A 6000-nucleotide genomic window follows, 5' to 3' on the forward strand; every position below is an offset into this window, starting at 1 on the left:
TACACCTAATATATGGGTAGAACCTGCCGTCTACAAATTTTGCTAAATATAGCATGCTTGAAAGGGTAATATACTTACATCATATTGACGAGACCATATGGCTTATAAAGAAATGCTAATCGAAGTATGATTTTAATCTCTTGGTCAACCTTAAAATACCAAGCATTAAAAGCCCCAAGAAGAATTTTGTTTGCATATTCGGCAACCTTCAAATGGGCAAGAAAACGTTAACAAAAACCTTATGTGGCCTTTTTTCACAAAATAAATATGAGACCATGAGAAAATATTTCCAAGAAGAATGTTGTTAACAAAAAGTGAAATGAACACCTTTAAGAGGAACAGGTATCTGATCGACATATATCTGTTTGAAGCTAGACATGGACCTCAACATCAAAACCTTCCCAGTTGTTTGAATGGGGTTTCCTTGCCGATTTATTAATGGATGTGTTGCAAAGTAACCAAATATGTATTTCCATATGCTACAAATTTTCAAAGGATTAGACATGGATGATCCCACATGATAAACGGTCCTCAAGTAAGGTTCATGATGTCGAATTACAATTGCCGCCAACATAACATTTATAACCATGTTTGCGGGAATCTATAGGTAAAAACCATTAATAAAATTAAAGTTGGTTTTCATTTTTCATTACATTCAAAATTTCTGCTAAACTAGTCGAAATTATTGTATTGTTTACTTTGATATCACGATGTTAAAAACACCAAACTTGATGGCGAGGGGACTTACCAAATCAAGTACATTGGAAGGTTCACCAAGAAAGGTTGAAGTCCTGCCTTTACCATATGCCACAATGAAGGTATCAATGGTTCTAGAAAATGCAAATTAGGTTTAATGTTCATGTTAAGAAGAACAATTAATTTGTTAGCTAAATCCAGATCTAAACCAAATAGAATAGCATATATATATTACTTGACGCCCTCAATCCATCCAGGAAATGGTTCTTTATAGGTACTAGTGATGATGGTAGGTCGTGGTACGACTAGTGGCACGTCTTCTCTTGGTTCCTCAAGCAACAGCATTTCTCCCATCGCCTTCGTGAATGAATAAGTATTTGGCCATCCATGCAAATTTCCCCTTCAAATAACAAAATAAAACACAAGTTATGTTAATGTTTGGCGGAATTTGCATGGACTATTTTGAGTAAGTAAAACAATGCTTTGTCAAATTGAAAAGAAATAGAGATAAACCGTTGAATACCAAAATCCTTCATGAAAGATGAAATGGCTTTTTCATTAGCTTTCTCAATGACGAGTTAATTGTGCCTTTCAAGTATCTTTTTTTGTTCCTCTTTAACGTTGAGATTGTTTTCGCCGTTAAGTGTCTCACCAATTTTAAATGGAGTTTCCAGTATGATTCCAGACTTTTCTCCCCAAACATAAGCTGAAATAAGACCGAGTTTGTAAGGCCCCGAACCCCGGAAACCCCACAGTTGGTATTCATTCAAAACACTAGTAAAATAATTAAATTTAAAAACAATTATTTTCATTAAAATAAACATCACAGAGTATAATTCGGCGGAAAACGTAAAAAAGTAAATGAGTTCCCAAAACCCGGGAATTTTACCCAAAATCAACATAATTATCTTTAAATAAAAACTTTTAAAAATAAATGTTTAATAATAAAACTTCAATTCCCGTATGCCCTTCACCGTCCAAGTAGCTTCGTGCATGTCCAAGCGATAAGACATCCTCTTCCTAACCTGAAACTCACACTAACATGCACACAAAGTCAGCTTAAGCTGAGTGAGTTCAAGTTTTAAGTAAATAATATCAGTAGTAATAGTTATGATAGTCATACCAAAAGTTTAAAAAAATAAAAGGGTGCATCCATCAAATCATCATTACCGAAAACTAAACATCCTCATACATACATATACAAAATGTATATGTAAACATCCTTTCAATTACATCCCTATATATATAACAGTATATATATATATAACATCCACGTATAACATCAGGGTCGAGCAAATGTACAACCCAAACACGTAACATCAGTGCATGCAAACACAAAGTAGGCATACACAACATCAGTAGTCGAAACGACTACAACATCGCCAAATATAGGCCAAGCAATAATGTATATACATATATATATATTTCACATCCCAAGGCCTACCATATACTAGCAAGCCTATATAAATTCGTTTAAAAACATTTCATCATGTAAGAAAACACTTAGGTGTGCATGCTAGCCCAAAAGTAAAAAGAGTAAAAAGGGCATCATGAACTCACCTGAAATCAATCGAACACCTGCAACGAGCTAGGAAATCCCTAAGTGCACAATCACAAGCAAGGGCCTGTAAATTATACACAACGCGTTACTAAACTAGACTGTAAGAACACTCTTGCCTAATGGGCCGTTCAAGCCCAACACTTTGGCCCAAGGCCCAACAACTTGGCCCAATGCCCAACAACTTGGCAAATCGAGTCGAATACGTGCGTAATGAACCATAGAACAAATTGTTAAACGAAACAGCCCCAAATGGGCCAAATTCCCATTTTAATCCTTTCATTCATCATAATTATGTCACCCAAGTTGATAGGGTTGACGGTTCCTTTTTACAACTCTCAATTTAACATTTAAACGAAATTTCGCGCACCGCCGACTCGATTGACCAAGCACCAACCAAAACAGCCCCGAGCATCAAAAAATTAATTTTCCCACAGCCCTTAGACTCCCCTCGGGCCGTACAAACTGATTCAGTTGGTCATCCAACCGATTAACGCATCAAACTCAACAATTTGCAATTCTATACCCGATAAACCCTAGTTTTCGAACTAAAATCGATTGACTGACCTAAACACCTCCAATGGCTACGAAATTTAAATATGATGTAAATGCCATACCTGGGAATCTTTCTACACCAGAAACTCTAATTTTTATCCACGGGAAGTGGGTCAATTGCGCCTTGGCCGAAAATCTGTCCAACGAGAAGTATCGGCAAAATTAAGCATCAAAACGATTAGGGGTGAGCAAAAAGAGTGTTGGGGATTGTAGTACATACCTTGAACTACTTCTAGGAGCTTGGAATCGATCAAAAAGTCGAAGCAAGGAAGGGAGGGGGTGGCTGAACTCGGCCGATCGCAGCAGCTGGAATGGGATTAGGGTTTTTTTTTGTTTAATGTTATAATATAAAACATTTTCATTCTAGCCCCCGGAATTTAATAATAATGCAACTTGGGAGAAATTTTAAGCGATTAGACGTACCGGGATGACGTAAAGGCTTCCGAGAAACGTCGGATAAATCCCGAGAATTATACATACTCTACAATCTTTAATTCTTGAAACCGGAACTAACGGACGTTACAGAGTTCCCATTTAACAACTATGTAGCACGAGAAAGGGTACGAGATGGGATACAGGGACATTACCGGTACGGGAAACGGCAAAACTCAAAAATCCAAGATACGGGGACGGCAAAGATACAGCAAAAAATATATAAATTAAATAAAATATGTCTCTACATAAATGATAAGTATAACATCTCGTAAGAATAAGACAAAGATAAATAATAATAATAATAATAATAATAACAGTAACGTTTTTGACAAACTAAAATACTCTAGGACATTAAGTGTAGTAATAAGAGCATTCTCAATCCGTTCCCCATCTCTATCCCTATAATTACACTAAAAAACACTACATTTCTCTCTCATGCTTAATTAAATAGTATTTTTTATACATTTATCATTACAGTTTTCTCTCTCCTCTACTCACAACCAATCCAACAAATATTAAAAAATAAATAAGGAAAACAATGTTTCCCTAAATGTTTCACCAAATTTACAAAAAATCACTACATTTCTCTCTCCACCCTATAATTTACACTCACAACCACTCATCACCCCACCCTATAATTTACAAACTTTTCTCACATATTTATAGAGAATAGGATGAGAATGCTCTAACAATATATTTACTTTTTTTAATTTATCTGACATAAAGTTAGACTTGGTGGAAAAAAGAATCTAGACTCCTAGAGTATTAAAATAATATTTATAGGCTTTTAAATTAAGGTTGGTTTAAAACATTATTTTGAAGCATTATTCTTGATTACCAACAATGAATCACTTGAAGAAGTTAAAAATGCCTTTTAGTTATACAAGAAATTAGAGGTGCAACCCTAAACTGGTTTAGAAACTGGAACCATTTTAAAACCTGTAGGGTAGTACTTGGTTTGAATGTTTCTCAGCCACGTAGGTTTCAACCCGGCAGTTTGTAACCCACGCGTCGCAATTGGTTTGCCTACCCGGTTTGAACCTATCTATACTTTTCATCCAAGACCCAAGTGCAAGAAAACATATATATAACCCCACTGTATCACATTAAATTTAAATTCCCATCCCATCTACAAGCAAACCCATCTAGTTTTGTTGTTTAAAACTAGAGTAACATAAACTTTCCCCACCGACTCTAGTTCCTGTTATACCTCACTGTCCAAATTATTGAATTAGCTTCCTGGAGTTTTTTTTACCAAAGTGGGTTGACGGAAAAGATTATTTTTCTGCAGGACCTATTTTATAATTTGGAAAATTTCCGTCGCCGTTTTCAAATGAGTCGTCAATTAATTGTTAATAATTGTTGGTGATTTAGAATGCGAGTTTAGATATTTCCAACAAAAGAAGGATGCGACACGTAAACTATGACTTTCTACTTTGCAAAATTGCATGGCGGCAATTCGTCAAACGGCATACGGGACTTCGAGCAATACCATGGATAAAATGTAGGAAAAAATGGCTTGAGAAATTTTTATAATCGTTATTATTATTATTATTATAATCGTTAATGTTATTATTATTCTCATTTTAAATTTTTTATTTTATAACTTTCATGTATCATTGAGCTTTATGGTAAGAGGTATTTGAGGAAGCTGACGTTTGGTGGCATACAAAAAAGTATGATGTTTGGTGGCATACAAAAAAGTATACACGGTCCATCAACAAGTACATGTTTTCCTTGGATGTTTGTTAGCTTTGATTACACACACTAGGCATGGGAAGCATGCCCAGTTGGTTGGCAAGGTTCGCATAATCGGGGTGACCATGATGGTCCGACACTAATACTAGAAGCGGTTGCATCATATGATCTCTGGATATGACATGCGTATTTTGGTATGCTCCAACGCAAACAATGAAATTGCTGTCGTGCAATCATCTCCTAATTTCGATAACATTATAGACGGAGTCGCGCCCCACGTGCCATTTTATGAAGTTGATGTCAGCTACAGATATAGATATTATCTAGTCGCCGGTATTTATCCATATGGGCCACTTTAATGCTAAGTTTTTCATGCCCAAGTGATGCTAGACATCAATTTTTCAAGAAAAATTACAAGTCGACAAGAAAAGATGTTGTAAGGACATTCGAGGTTTTAAACAAGAGACGGGGTATCATTGCATAATATATACCTGCATTATCTTGCATAATATGATGTTGGAAGACTCGGGCAAAGCTAGTTATCATGATGAGTACAACGATGTTTTAGCACCGATCTCAACACTAAACAATTATGAGAAACTAGCTATGTTTTTAAAAGCACGAATGAGATAGACAAGTCATAATCTTCAATCCATTTGATAAAGCATCTTTGGAGTAACCACGAGAATGGTGACTGTGACTAAAATAACTGTGATTATTTTATTAGTTTGTTTAATTTTAATACGCTAATATAACTAGTTTAATATTTTGATTTACATTTTATGGTGTTTAATTTTTTTAAAGATTAAAATATATACTTTTAAGTTAACATGCAACAATGCTTTAAACCACAATTAGGTGGCGGAGGATGTTTTTTAAATGCACTTGTTACGTGATAGCGACATGACACTACAACTTAAAGTTTGAACCCCTTTACAACACCCAACCTAAATGTCGAAGAACCAATATTAACATTTCAAAAGGAAATTGTATTCCTTAATATAAGAACAAAACTATTTCCTATTTTTTTTAATAAATACATGTTTCTTTAATTAGTT

At 35.0% G+C, this 6000-nt stretch overlaps 1 long non-coding RNA gene across 1 annotated transcript; it reads right to left on the minus strand.

Moving 5' to 3' along the window:
- Window positions 1-748: 748 nt before the first annotated feature.
- LOC143625715 (uncharacterized) lies at window positions 749-1382 on the minus strand. The gene is made up of 3 exons (XR_013152317.1): window positions 1210-1382; window positions 932-1096; window positions 749-830 (listed from the first exon to the last, which is right to left on the minus strand). It is a non-coding gene; the product is annotated as an uncharacterized LOC143625715 (long non-coding RNA).
- Between the last annotated feature and the right edge of the window lie 4618 nt (window positions 1383-6000).

This window comes from Bidens hawaiensis, unplaced genomic scaffold, assembly GCF_021521415.1.
Source record: "Bidens hawaiensis isolate Kalapana, Puna unplaced genomic scaffold, B.hawaiensis_p1.1 tig00004199_1, whole genome shotgun sequence".
In the NCBI taxonomy this organism is placed as follows: Eukaryota; Viridiplantae; Streptophyta; class Magnoliopsida; order Asterales; family Asteraceae; genus Bidens; species Bidens hawaiensis.